Consider the following 15,224-nt stretch of genomic DNA (forward strand, 5'->3'; position numbering starts at 1 on the left):
CATTGCCAGGGTTGGCTGTACTTATAGATGCCTTCCCTCTGCAGTGAAAACAAAGAGTAACACAGAACATTGGCTTTTGGCTATCCTAAATTTTCTTCCTTTCAAATACATAAAGTTGAAGCTATTTTGCCAATTTATAAACCATAAAGCACTTGAAGGCAACTCAGACATCTTCTGTAAGGCATCAAGAGGAGGGGAAACAACCCTAGCTGGTTTGGTTCAGTGGCTAGAGCGTTGACCTGTGGACTCAACGGTCCCAGATTCGATTCCAGTCAAAGGCACATGCCCAGGTTGCGGGCTCGATCCCCAGCGGGGAATGAGCAGGAGTCAGGCAACCCATTATTCTCTCTCATCATTGATGTTTCTCTCTCTCTCTCCCTCTCCATTCCTCCCTGAAATTAATAAAAATATATTTTTAAAAAAAGAGGAAGGGAAACAGAAAATAATGCAACTTAGAAACCACAGCACATTTTGGGACCGGCTTCAAGTACAGTGGTTTGTTGTAGGAAACAACCCAAAGTGCATGAACAGATGATTTTAGTTTTAATTCCTTTGTGATCTTTTTTTTTTTTTTAAAAAAAAAAAACAACAATAAATCTTTTTATTTCAGAGAGGGAGGGAGAGGGAGAGAGAAATAGAAACACCAATGATGAGAGAGAATCATGGATCGGCTGCCTCCTGCACCCTCCCCACCTTACTGGGGATCAAGCTCAAAACCCAGGCATGTAACCTTGACAGGAATCAAACCTGGGACTCTAAAGCCTACAGGCCCATGTTCTATCCATTGAGCAACACTGCCTAGGACCCTTGGTAATCTTGACAAGTCACTCGTTGAACCTTCTGAGGGCCCCCTGTGGAGTTCTGAACAACTGGAGCCGTTCATAGATGGTTCCAATCCAAAGCCACCAAGTCAGGCGACAAGACAGAGTGACTGCCTAGTCACCTGCCAAGCTCGGAATGTCCTGCTCGTCCTCTGACTTGCTTCTGGTTGGCTCTGCTCTGGAATGGACTTCCAATTCTCCATAAAACCCACTCCACCATCCAGGCTGGGTTGGGGTAGGGGGAGTCTCATGGAAGAGAAAGCTATGGTTGCGGCTGTTGGAAGCAGTGGCTTTGCATGCGCTTTGGTTGAGCACTGATCTCTTTCCCACACACAGTAAAGTTCCAGCTGCTTCAGTGAGCCCTGCCTTCTACATGCGGCTCCCTGCAACCTTCCCCCGGGGTCCTCTGGCCTGACTCACCACACATTCACATGCATAATCTATCTTATCTCAACTTTCATGCATGTGAGTTAAGGCCTACTACACTGCCTTGAATATTATCCTAATTTTCCTGACCAGCCTGGCTCAGTGGCTGAATGTTGACCTATGAACCAGGAGATAATGGTTCAATTCCCAGTCAGGACACATGCCTGGGTTGTGGGCTTGATCCCCAGTCTGAGACATGCAGGAGGCAGCTGACCCATAGTTCTCTCTCATCATTGATGTTTCTATCTCTCTCCCCATCTCCCTTCCTCTCTGAAATCAATAAAAAAATATTTTTTAAAAAACTTAAAAGATTACCCTAATTCTATGTTGTACTTAATTTCTTTAAAAAAATATTTATTGACTTTTGAGAGAGAGAGAGAGAGAGAGAGAGAGAGAGAGAGAGAGAGAGAATCATCAATGAGAGAGAAACATTATTCAGCTGCCTCCTGCACCTCTCTACTGGGGATCAAGCCCGAAACCAAGGTGCATGCCCTTGATCGGAATCAGACCCAGGACCCTGCAGTCTGAGGGCAGATGTTCTATCCACTGAGCCAAACCACTTAGGGTGTAATTTATTTCTAACATGTTTGTCATGACATTTCAGTGGTGGTATATATATATGCCCCTTCTCCCTCTTGGTGCTTTATATTATTGTTTGGAAGAGCCCAGTCTTAAACTGACTGAGAGAGTTTGTCACGGTGTCTCAAGGAGCACCCTTCAGAAATGGCTGGAAAGACCCAGAGGGGAAACAGAAGTCCTGGTGGCCTTGTGGTAGTTTTCAGACATCCCGAGAGCCTGCCAATGGACAAGATGAGGTGGGCAGTTGCTTCCATACACAGAAAGTGGTTCTCAATGTTACTGTGGCCCATGGCAACCCCTGAGCCTAAGGCCAGACAGCCAATTAGGACACCACACTTGTATGATACACGTGTCTGCCTCACTCAAGGGCCGAGGAGATGCAGTGGCTCATGGAGTCCACAGGCTTCCCAAATAGTGAATTGCGTGAGTTGATATCATGAGCAATGGAAGATTATAGTAACACTAGAGGCCTGGTGCATGAAAATTCATGCACTGGAGTGGGGAGGGTCCCTCAGCCTGGCCTGCCCCTTCTCACAGTCCGGGAGCCCTCAGGGGCAGGAGGCTATGTCCCCATCACACCTCTGCTACTGCCACTGCCAGCAGCGCAAGCCTTGGCCAGCCTTGGTTACCTGTACTTCAGGCCAGCCCTGGGGGGCTGGGGGGCTGAGGGGACTGGAGCACTCTGGAGGCAGATGCATGGAGCAGCCAGACTCAACTGGGGGCAGGCCCAGTTGTGCCATGCACCTGCTGCTCTAGTGGGGCTGAGGGGACTAGGTGCTGCCATCTTGTGGCTGTGGGCACCACCATCTTTGAGGCCATGGCAGTCAATTAACATGTTCCCTCCTTATTGGCTATGGGCACTGCCATCTTTGTGAGGGTGTGACAGTCAATTAGCATATTCCATCTTTATTACATAGGATCTCTATGAACTCATATCTGAGGCCAATTGTCCAGGGGGACCACCCTGGTGAGAAGAGTGCATGGGCTCTTCTGGAAGTGAGAACTCGTCTGCTGTTCTGTAGTTACCCCTGGAACAGTGTGTAACACTCCTGGGCCAGGTCCACATGGAGGCCCACCACTCAGGGCCTTGTGACCAGGTGACGGCCCTTAAATAACGGTTCACAGTGCTCACCTCTCTCTCCCAGGTCTGCATTTCCCATGATTTTTTGCCTTTTGATTGAAGCATCCTGTTAGAAATAGCCAGATCATTTATAACCTGCCAGGGAGTGAACGCATTACTCTTGTCCATTAATGCATCACGATGGGTCAATCTGTGAGAAGGTCACCTCTCCAGAACAGGCCACCTAAGTGGACAGAACACAGGCATCCTGTTCTGGTACCTGGACAATGTTATTGGGCAGGGCGTGGTAAGAAAGGAGAGGAAGGAAAGTCATGTTTATTAAGCAGCAAATGCAAATTAAATGATTCATTTATTCCATTAAATCTTCACATTGCCTCTAGGAGGCTGGTATTAGAAGCTCCATCTCAAAGATGATGGGTCAACTCAAAGTTGAAGGTGGGATCAGAGGGGTTAAGTCAAATGCTCAAGGTCACGGAGGGACTGAATGGCCCTACCCAAGATGACACTGTTCTGTCCAACCAATCCAAATACTTTTCCAGTTTTCCTGGGGACCGGAATAACCTAGGGAGCTTTGAAACCATGTAGATTCCAGGTCCACACCCCAGAGATGCTGGTCTCTGGGGCTCAGGGATCTGCATTCCTGGAAACAGCCCAAGTGCTTTTGCAGCAGATGGTCTGCGGACCCCATTGGGAAACACCATGTCATCCTTTGGGGTACCAGGGACTGTTATACAGGAGTCACCAGCAAGGAAAGCCTGCCCCCTTTCCCACAGTGGCAATCCATTTCTTTCTCCTCCTGTGTGTAACCCTAGGTGCCCTTCGCCCCATTGCTAGGGAGTGGAGCTGCACTTCAACTCAAATTGCTTTCCACTTGGCACTTGCTTTGGAGGGATCTAATGAACTCTATAGAATTGGCAGTTCTGTTCAGGACTGCAATGTGAAGACAGCTTGGGCACGTACCCTGGGCAGATTTAGGTAGAGATTTAGGGGCACATGGCCAACTGATTCACAGTCCCATAGGTCCTGCTTACAGTTATGATTTAAGGGATGTCTTTAGTGTAATCTTCCTAGTATCTGAATTAGATGCTGACTGTTGTTCTGTGTATGTGGTGGATAGTGTCACCTAGTGGAGCCTTATGGGTATTGATGTTCAGCTACCTTGGCTGGGTCTCCAAAGAGGGGTGTGGGAAGAAAATATGATAGACTAGAGACCTGGTGCATGAATTCATGTACCAGTGTGGTCTCTTGGCTTGGCCTGTGCCTCTCGCAATCTGGGACCCTTCGGGTGATGTCAGACTGCCAGTTTTGGCCCAATCCCCACAGGGCCAGGCTGAGTATGCACAGATCTTTAGTTAATCTCTTCCCACACTCCCACCCTCCTTCCCTCTGAGATTCATCAGTCTGTTTCATGTTTCCATGACTGTGCATTGAGCGTCTGCCCCCTTGTGGTCATTGCACATTATAACTACCTGCCAGTTGGCTGGTCGCTTAGGCTTTTATATATATATTCATCTTTTAAAAGGTGTGTTCGTGGCTATTTTACCATAAGCCCAGTGTGTTAATACAGATATGTGTCAAATGTCATTTGTTGATGAGAGGGCAATATAAAAAAGGTTGAAGACCATACACTATGACATCTTTGGACTGTTTATTTCCATTGCTTTTGCTTCATATTTCAAGAGGAGCTGGTTGTGTATTGCCCTTTGCACATGCGGGTGTAAATGAAATACCCAAGTTAACTGAGTGAGCAGCCCTTCCCCCCATGACATAATGACACATTTCCTTTTCCATAGAACATGACCCCCAATGTTAAACTGTGGTTTAAGTAGCAATGGACTCTCTCTTAGTCTTTCTGTGTGTGTGTGTGTGTGTGTGTGTGTGTGTGTGTGTGTGTTCTCTCTCTCTCTCTCGTCTTCTCTTTATCTCTATCATCTCTGTCTCTGTCATATTTCTCAGTAATCTAACCACTAACTATTCTCTCAGCCACTCCCTCCCACTCCAGCCCACAAATGGTATCTTTAAAGCCCACTATAACTTGGTAGCTTCAGGGTTAGCAGTCTTTTTATTTTTTGTTAATCCTCACCCAAGGATATTTTTCCATTGATTTTTAGAGGGAAAGACAGAGAGAAACATCGATGTGGGAGAAACACATCTATTGGTTGCCTCTTGAATGAGCCCTGACCAGGGCCTGGGCCAGGGAGGAGCCTGCAACCAAGCTACATGCCCTTGACCTGAATCGAACCTAGGACTCTTTGGTCTGCAGGCCTACGCCCTATCCACTGAGCAAAACACAGCCAGGGCTTAATCCTATTTAACTGAGTCCATGAAAACTGTTGTTGAGTGGGCATGAGTCTTGCCCGCTTCCCACAGACAAAGTTAAGCAGGTCTAAGATGATGCATGCTCACTTGCTGTTTTGAATATGTAAATATATATAACATTCCACATACGGCAAATATTTTTACTCTTTTTCTTTTAGCATACAGTATCTGGGAATTTTCTTCTCCTAACCATCTGCTTTGTATAAAGTTTTGGCTCAACATTTCATGTGCCATATTTACATATTATATTTAAAATATTTTTATTTAAAAGGTGACAATGTGTTAGCTTGTCCATTCATTACATAGTCTGTCTCAATCACTGCTTGGCCTGCTTTTGATTTCTTTGGACTTAAGCCCATCATACTTTACAGAAATGCCTCAAATATCCAGAGCTCATGTCTGAAGGCTTTTAAAAATATATAATCTTTTATTTTCCACAACCTTCTTGCTTTCATGAGAACGCTGACCACTTCCTGCTTAAAATTTGCGAGGGAAGTCCCTTTTTGCTGATCCAAGTTCCCATACATCCCCAGTTCTGCTTTTTCCTATGATCCTGCAAGAAGCAGCAAATCCAGAAGTATGAAGTCTTGCCAAATGCTGGTTCACATGAGACCAGGGTATGGTTCTGAATCTGGAAGAATCGGGATGGCATTCTTCCTGCCATCCCGATTCTTCCTGCGCTTACCTCCTCCTCATCTCCCTGCTCTGGCTATCATTGATCTCCATGTCACACTGGAGTTTCTATTTTCCCAATATGGCTTGTTGTCATAAAACTTCATTTACAAAGCTCTGTTTGGACAGACCGTGTCAATGTTTATATACAAAAATGTGAAGAGCTTTCTTCTGAGAATGTTCTGGGCATGGTTTTTTCCTCCCTAAGAAAAGGACAAGTTCCCATTCTGCCCCATTTCAGGAGTTGATGTCAAAAGGTAAGGAGACGATGCTGGGACTGTGTGGCTCAGTGGATGAGCATTAACCTATGAGTGAGGAGGTCACAGTTCGATTCCCCATCAAGATACATACCCAAGATTTTGGACTCAATCCCCAGTAGGGGGTGTGCAGGAGGCAGCCGATGGATGTTTCTCTCTCATTGCTATTTCTCTCTTTTCCTCTACCTTTCTGAAATCAATCCAGATTAAAAAAAAAAAAAAAAGTTAAGGCGAAGAGAAAACTCCCTCTAAACTGCCATTCAAAATCAATAAGAAATAAATACAATGTCAGTGAAATGGTCTATACTAATAAACTAGTCTTCAAAGCATCATGCCATGCTTGGATTCTGGAAATGAGAAGACTCTTCTTTTTGGAGACTAAGAAGCAAAATGTATAGATCCCCACCCTCGTGTGGGCTGTACCTTACAGATCTCCACCCTCGTGTGGGATCTACAGAAGAGAGAGTCCTTACTGTTAGGAGCACTAAAGCTATCATTTCTAAGACTCATCATTATTGATTGATTTCCATTTCCATAATTTAATCTGTAAGATAGTGATGAATGTCATATGAAGTGTGTCTTCTGCATTATGTAGATGTGGTACTGAGACGCTGTCAATTGCATGCATTCATTCATGCATTCATTCATTCATTCATTTTGTTCAGTCAGTCAATGAACAGTTATTGATTGCCCACCATGGCCAGGTGTGGTATTGGGGGCTGGGGAGACACTGGTGAGCAGAGATGGAAATGCTCCCTTTCTCCCAGAGCTTATTCAGAAACCCGTTAAGCAGGTAACCATGCTGAGGGAGCTTCAAGATCTTTGAAGGAAAGGAAGAGGGTCCTGTGAGATTATATCACTCTCTTACAACTCAGGGAGCTGAGTCAGATTGAGGAGGGGTGGAGGAAGGCTGCCTAAGGAAGGCGCTGGAGCTGAGATGTGAAAAAAGAGTTAACTGAACAAGACAGCTCATGCTTGTGGGTGAGAGATCATTGGCAGGTTTCCAATGCCCAGCCTGGAGATGCTGAGCCAGTAGTTGGCCATAGTCTATGGAGCTCAAGGACAAGAGCTAAGCTAGAGATGTGTAGAGTCTCCCGTGGCAATGACAATAATGGGCACCTCGGGCAGAGATGATGTAGTCTAGGGCCGTGGTCAGCAAACCTCGGCTCTCAAGCCACAGTTGGCTCTTTGGCCCCTTGAGTGTGGCTCTTCCACAAAATACCACGGCCTGGGCGAGTCTATTTTGAAGAAGTGGCGTGAGAAGAAGTTGAAGTTTAAAAAATGTGGCTCTCAAAAGAAATGTCAATCGTTGTCCTGTTGATATTTGGCTCTGTTGACTAATGAGTTTGCTGACCACTGGTCTGGGGTATACTAGTCAGTAGCCTGGTCTTCGGGATTTTAAAACTCACAGAAACTGCCAATATACTACTGGCCATTTGAGAGCTCGAGCTTTGCCGTGTGGCTCTCAAACTCCATCGGTTTCCCTGGCCCTGCCCCTAGTGCCTGGGTTTCTCTGTTTGAGTCCTGACAGCTGCCTGTTAAATGAGAACCTGAGAACCAGCTGATCCCCGCGCAAACGAGGCAAAGACAAACCTTTGGTATTTATGAGTTACCCTGGGAGGCAGAGCAATCTGCGAGAAGGTAACCTCCCTCTCCCCCTGCCTTTGCTCCTGGCAAACTGACCTCAAGCTCTGCGCACGCAGCCTCGGGACAGGTGCGGGGCAAGTTCCTTGGGGTTTGTCTTCTAAAGGCCTAGCCCAGTGATCGGCAAACTCAGTCCGCAGAGCCAAATATCAACAGGACAACGATTGACATTTCTTTTGAGAGCCACATTTTTTAAACTTCAACTTCTTCTCACGCCACTTCTTCAAAATAGACTCGCCCAGGCCGTGGTATTTTGTGGAAGAGCCACACTCAAGGGGCCAAAGAGCCATATGTGGCTTGCTAGCCGCAGTTTACTGACCACGGGCCTAAAGGAATCATGGGAGACGGGGTGTGGAGGAAAGCTACTCAGGGACACCTGGGCCACCAGGAAGGGCAAAGGGAGAAGGCTGCTCTCCACACCCCTGGTGGAGAGAGAAGAGACGAGGGCTACGCGGTCTCTTGGTTCCGAGCAAAGAGGGAACCTGCCAAGTTTGTGTGGGAAAAGGTTAAGAAATGGATTGTGCATGCATGCCGCCCAGGCGTGTCACCACATCAAACCCAGCACCTGTGCACCAGCCCTGGGAGGCCAGGGTCCCATTCCCCTGGAGGTCTGAGTGCAGCTCCCGGAGAACCAGGTAAGAGGGAAGCTCAAAGCCAGAAGGGAAACTGAGGCACACAAAGTAAGGCCGTCTTGTTGCACATTGCAGCTGATAGGCTGAGACTCACACGGACATGCGTACAGGTACTGCTATTTGAGCATTTCCCACAGGGCTACCTTTCTCATGTAAGCTGGTTTTGTTCGGTTTGGTTTGGTTTGGTTTGGTTTGGTTTGGCTTGGCTTGGTTTGGTTTGGTTTGGTTTTCTCACAATGCAACTCAGTAAACGGATATAGAATCTGTGCGGGGGAGTCTGAGCTTCACTCAGATCATCTGTAGTTTTGTGAGATTGACCCTTCTCTAGCTCATTTCTCAGTTAAAGCGACCTGTTCCCAGATGGGGAGCAAAGGCTTGTTTCACGGTGTTTGCTTTTCTTAAACGTTTCAACACTTTAAGACCCATGGGGCAAATTATGATTAAAATGGCTTTTATTTGGAAACTTGGATTACCTGAAATGAAGCTGCCCCCAAGCCAGGAATAGAGCTTTTATGCCTGTGTGGATTTTATGAACTTTTACAGCAAATTAAAGTTTTGTGCTCATTTAATCCTGTACATTTTTTTTAAAAATATATTTTATTGATTTTGTGCAGAGAGGAAGGGAGAGAGAGAGCTAGAAACATCAATGAGAGAGAGTCATTGATCAGCCGCCTCCTGCACACCCCCCACTGGGGATATGCCCGCAGCCAAGGTACATGCCCTTGACCGGAATCGAACCCGGGTTCCTCAGTCCCCAAGCCGACGCTCTATCCATTGAGCCAAACCGGTCCTGGCTAATCCTGCACATTATCACACAATGATCCGGCTGCCTATTCAGAAAGTCCGAACTACAGGGCGGGAGCGCCACCTGCTGGCAGGATGGTTACTGACGCCTTTGCCCTTGACTGGATCTTCCGGAAGTAATTTATGACCCTGAAGGCGGTTCTGAAGTTCCTTGAGGTGCGGGTGCAGAAAGGAAGAAACAAACATGTTTTCTCCAATTCTAAAAGCACCATTTTGGCCTTAGCTCAACCACTGAGCCATACTGCCTGGGCAAGGGCCTTGGGAGTTTTGAGTACTACTCCGTTTGGGTTTTTCTGATACTTTTCTTATGATGAGACTTGTGTTATAGGTTTTGATTCCCCTTCTCCTGACATCATATCAGAGGTGCCTGTTATCAGCAAAACTGTCTTTATATTCATCCATCAGTACCTATATTAAGGTAAATATGGCTTTTTGCTGATATTTCCAGCTCCAGCCCAGAACCACGTGGTTTATTCTAGCCTTCCACTTTTGTCTAAGCTCTATTTTTGACCAAGCCCTGTTGTAGCTTTAAAAATATTTTCTCTCCCCCTCCCCCTGGTCTACACCCACTGACAAGGATGGCTAACACTCAGAGCTTTACAAGCTATAAAAACATTTCCATCTGACTGTGGGCGCAATGGAACAGTCACACAGGATGGTCTCGCTTTATCAACCAGCTCATTCAACTGTGGCTGTCAGTTCACGCTGCCATCCACTGTCCCCTCAACCTGACCTTGAAATCCTCCCCATCTCCCAGCCAATGTTCACTCTCTCCTCTGTAGTGTGTCCCTCCATTATAGTCAGGGGCTCAGAGGAAGCCCTGACTTGAGCCCGCTTTGCCAGTGTTGTCATAGAGGAGAGCAGAGTGGGAACTAGATAAATTATGGTCCAACCAAGTTAAGTCAGGGGCCTTCTCATTACCCATCCCATAAAGGGAAGACAGACCACAGAATATACCCTGTAAAGGTTAAAGTTAATCCCAACATTTTTTTTTACTCTCTGTTTTCCCATACCAGTCATTTTCCACAGACACAACAAATATATAAGTTCCTGGTATAACTCAGTGGTTGAGCATCGACCTATGAACCAGGGGGTCATGGTTCAATCTCAGTCAGGGCACATGCTCAGGTTGCAGGCTCCATCCCCAGTGGGGGGCGTGCAGGAGAAAGCCAATCCATGATTCTCTCTCATCATATATGTTTCTTTCTCTCTCCCCCTCTCCCTTCCTCTCTGAAATTAATAAAATACAATAAAAAAGAGGTGGGGGTGGGGAGGTAAGAACAAAGGGTTGATGGGAGCCAGAAAGCCCACCCTCATCCTCTTTTCAGAATGCTGACTAAATGTTCCGCTGCTGGCTCTTCCCTTGGGGCAGTTGCGAAGGGAGAAGTTGAGAGAACACAAGAGCGGAAGCACAGCAGTGAGAGTTCCAATACTTCTTTCTGCCTCTCTCACCCCCTTGACCCTTGGCTTCAGTTCCCGCATGCAGGAAATAAGGGCTACTTCCAGCTCTAAGTTCTGTGGTTTTTTTGGGGGGAAGGGTGTTGTATCTTGGCCAATTATTTGGGAGACGCTGACTTCAGGAAACACAGGAATGGGTTGAAAGTGATGGACAGACCCTGATAAATGCTCTGCAATCTAGAACGGACCCAGAAAGGGAAATGGCAGGGGATGGAAGGGACCCTGCCTTGTCCCTGCGTCTGTGAATGCAGACAGGCCATTGGGAGGCAATGGTCCCATTCCTCATGGTGAAATGAGCTTCTGGGAGCACCCATACGATTGTCAGTTGATTTCTCAACAGAAACTATGCAGGCCAGATGGGAGTGGCAAGACATATTCAAAGTGATGAATAACAAGAACCTACAACCAAGCTTACTCTACCCAGCAAAGCTATCATTCAGAATTGAAGGTCAGATAAAAACTTCACAGATAAGAAAAAGCTAAAGGAGTTCATCACCACCAAACCAGTATTATATAAAATGTTGAAAGGTATTTTTTTAAAGTATATTTTTATTGATTTCAGAGAGGAATGGATGGAGAAAGAGATAGAAACATAAATGATGAGAGAGAACATAGATCAGCTGCCTCCTGCATGCTCCACACTGGGGATCGAGCCCACAACCCGGTTATGCACCCTGACTGGGACTCGAACTGTGACCTCCTGGTTCATAGGTTGATGCTCAACCACTGAACCATGTTGGCCAGGCTCTGTCTTATTCTTAATCTTAAGGTAAAAACTTTTAGATTTTGCCCATTCAGTATGTTAGCAGCGAGTGTTATATATGGCCTTTATTTTTATTTATTTTAATTATTTCTATTTTTATTTTGTTTTGCCAGTCCTTTTTCATTTTCAATTTTTTTTATTGATTATGATATCACATAATTGTCCTCATCCCCCTATTCTCATCCCAAACCCCTCCCTACAGATGCCCCCACCTCCCCGTTGTCCATGGCCACTGACCAGGCCCATATGCATGCACACAAGTCCTTTGGTTGATCTCTTCCCCTTACCCCCACCCTCCCCTACTTTCACTCTGAGGTTTGAAAGTCTGTTCACTGCTTCTCTTTCTCTGGGTCTGTTTTTGTTCATTAGTCTATGTTGTTCATCATTTCCTCTAGATGTGTGAGATCATGTGATCTAAGAAATACCCTTGTAAGAACCTAAACTGAGACAAGCCATAATGGTTATGCTGAGAGGCAAATGAATCAGTCTGTATTGAGTTCCTTTCTGGGCCAACAGTTTTGAGTCCCCATTTCAATGTCAAACAGTTATGTGTACATGTCAGCCATGCTATTTCAGATCTTTAAGAAGAGGAAGAAGAAAAAGATAAAGATAAAAATCATGAACAACAAATATGTATCTATCAACAAGTGAATCTAAAAACCAAGGGAATCAAAAATCTGATGAACAGAATAATCTGGTGAATATAATAGAATCAGGGGCACAGAAAGGGAGTAAACTAACAATTCTCAGGGGAAAAGGCGAGTGGGGGGGGGTGCAGGAAGAAACTGAACAAAAAGCGTACACCTATGGATGAGGACAGTGTGGGGCGGAGGGTGGGATAAGGGCAGAGGGTAGGGTAGGAACCTGGTGGAGGGGAGCTATGGGGGCAAAAAAGAGGAACAATTGTGATAATCTGAACAATAAAGATTTATTAAATAAAAAAATAAATAAATGAGCTTTTGTTTGGTTAGCTGGGCCACTGTGGACAGTTGCACAGGTTGGCCACAGCTGAAGGTCAGCTGGCCACATGGCCAAGTGAGGCTGCAATCCCTCCCTCCCTCCTCTTCCCTATCTCTGCGCTCTGATTTGGGGCTACTCGGCCCCCTAGGAGGAGCGCCTTTGGCTTAATTGTTCACCCAGAGAGCCACCATTTCTCCATGGGCACTGAGGCGTTGTGTAGACAAGCACTTTAAGCTTTGGTTTGAAATAAGAAATAATAGTACAGATGCAGAAGAACTGTCTGGTGTTGGGAATGAGCATAACGGGGTAGTTGGGAGGTAGGGTGAGTGCTTGAGACAGAGAGGGTTCAGAAGACTGGGTTACAGCATCCAGGAGGGAGGGAGGAAGAGAACAGGGGAAGGAGGACCACGAGATCTACAATGCCTTCTACTGCGGCTGAGTCCCACAGCCCATCTCACTCGGGTCTGTGCTGACCAGGCAAGGGCAGCTTGCTGTCCCCTAAAGAGCTCTGTGCCTCAATTTAAGACCAAGATGCTCATATCAGATCTGCCTTGTGTAAAGGATCCTCTTGCGTATCTCTTCACCCGATCTCCATAGAAATCCTTTGCTTAAAAAATGTTTCTTTTACATGACTCTTTCCACTTGAGCCATTTCTCTTTCTTTCTTTCTTTCTTTCTTTCTTTCTTTCTTTCTTTCTTTCTTTCTTTCTTTCCACTTGAGCCATTTCTCTTTCTTTCTTTCTTTCTTTCTTTCTTTCTTTCTTTCTTTCTTTCTTTCTTTCTTTCTTTCTTTCTCTCTCTTTCTCTCTCTCTCTCTCTCTCTTTCAGGTTAACCCTCACCTGAGGCTATTTTTCCATTGATTTTCAGAGAGAGTGGAAGGGAGGGAGAGACACACAGAGAGAGAAACATCGATGTAAGAGAGACACATCAATTGGTTGTCTCCTGCATGTGCCCCAACCAGGACTGGGGATCAAGTCTGCAACTGAGGTTTGTGCCCTTGGCTGGAGTCGAACCAGGACCCTTCAGTCTGTGGGCTGAGGCTCTGTCCACTGAGCCATACCAGCTAAGCCAGCCTTTTCTTATTTGATGTTGTTGTTGTTTTTTTTCATTAACCTATTCCCAGAACCTGGTACTGTCCTAGGTCTTGCGGCAGCTCCAGGGCTCCATGGTATTTCCTTCTGAGGACTTTACTGCAGCCTGGATGTGGAGAATCCATCTGCTGCTCTATGAGTGCTCTGGAGCTCAGCAACACCACAAGAGAGGGTGTGGCCTAAACCAGTTTGGCTTAATGAATAGAGCATTGGCCTGCAGACTGAAGGGTCCTGGGTTCTATTCCAGTCAAAGGCATGTACCTTGGTTGTGGGCATATCCCCAGTGGGGGGTGTGCAAGAGGCAGCTGATCGATGATTCTCTCTCATTGATGTTTCTAACTCTCTATCCCTCTCTCTTCCTCTCTGTAAAAAATCAATAAAATATTTTCTTTTAAAAGAGAGGGTGTGGCCAGCGCCCCAAGAGTGGTTCTCTTGGCCTTCTGTGGCAGCAGCCAGTAGATGAATGGATCCCACAACAGAAGTAACAGTAGCACTAGCTCTACTTGTTGACCAGCCAGTAGAAAACCTAGGAAGGCTCATTAGGCTTAACTCAGTAGCTCATCAGGCGCTAGACTGTTTGTAAGTATACCCCTAGTGTGTGCCATGCTTTATGAGATCCTAATTAACTGGTCTATAATTGGATGACACATTGTATCCAAGAAGCCAGAGCATGTGCATTTGACTTTTCTAGAAAGGTGGACCAATGCTATAGCCTTAAAGGGTCTTCCTCAGTACATATGGCAGCCATTTTTTAAAAATATGTTTTTATTGATTTCAGAAAGGAAGGGAGAGGGAGAGAGAGAGGAACATCAATGGTGAGAGAGAATCATTGATCAGCTGCCTCTTGAACACCCTACAGCAAGGATTGAGCCTGCAATTTGGGCATGTGCCCTGACCAGAAATCGAACTGGGACCTCCTGGTTCATGGGTCAACTCTCAACCACTGAGCCATGCAAACCGGGCTAGACTGGCAGTCATTTTGACTTTCCTTATTAACCTTATTTCTGAGCAAAGGTTTCAAGGGAAACCAAGGGACTGGGTGGCGGCCAGATGAGGTCTTTGATCTCACAGTCGCCAAGGGTATTGGTGAGCATGAAGCCACGAGCTGTGCTTCCTGATGTCATGGTAACCCCTTCCCAAACTATGCACCAGGCCCTGAATTGCCTGAGGGACCAGTCATTGCGGATCAGTTTAGGAATGGCCACCCAAGCTATTGCTGACATTTTGTTGCTATTAATCCTCACCCAAAGATATTTTCCCATGGATTTTTAGGGAGAGTAGACGAGAGAGGGAAAGACAGAGAGAAACATCAATGTGAGAGAGACACATCACTCGGTTGCCTCCTGCATGAGCCCTGACCAGTACCTAGGCCGGGGAGGAGCCTGCAATCAAGGTATTATAGAACCTAGGAAACTTTGGTCCACAGACCGACACTCTATCCACTGAGCCAATTGCCATGGCATCGATGACTCCTGAAAGCATGCCTTCATAGCAAGGATTTACAAATATGTGTGTTGTCACAGAGAGAGGTTATGCCAGGGAGGGGAACCAAAGGCCTGGGGGAAAGTAATGATAGCAGTGTGTGTGTGTGTGTGTGTGTGTGTGTGTGTGTGTGTGTGAATGTCAACCCTACCCACATTGTCCCCAATGTATGTGGTTTCCTCCAAATGAAGGCATGTGAGGCAAGATGAAGCACATTCTGTTCCATTCTAACAAC

The sequence above is a fragment of the Pipistrellus kuhlii genome, unplaced genomic scaffold (assembly GCF_014108245.1).
Source record: "Pipistrellus kuhlii isolate mPipKuh1 unplaced genomic scaffold, mPipKuh1.p scaffold_m20_p_16, whole genome shotgun sequence".
NCBI classification, from domain to species: domain Eukaryota; kingdom Metazoa; phylum Chordata; class Mammalia; order Chiroptera; family Vespertilionidae; genus Pipistrellus; species Pipistrellus kuhlii.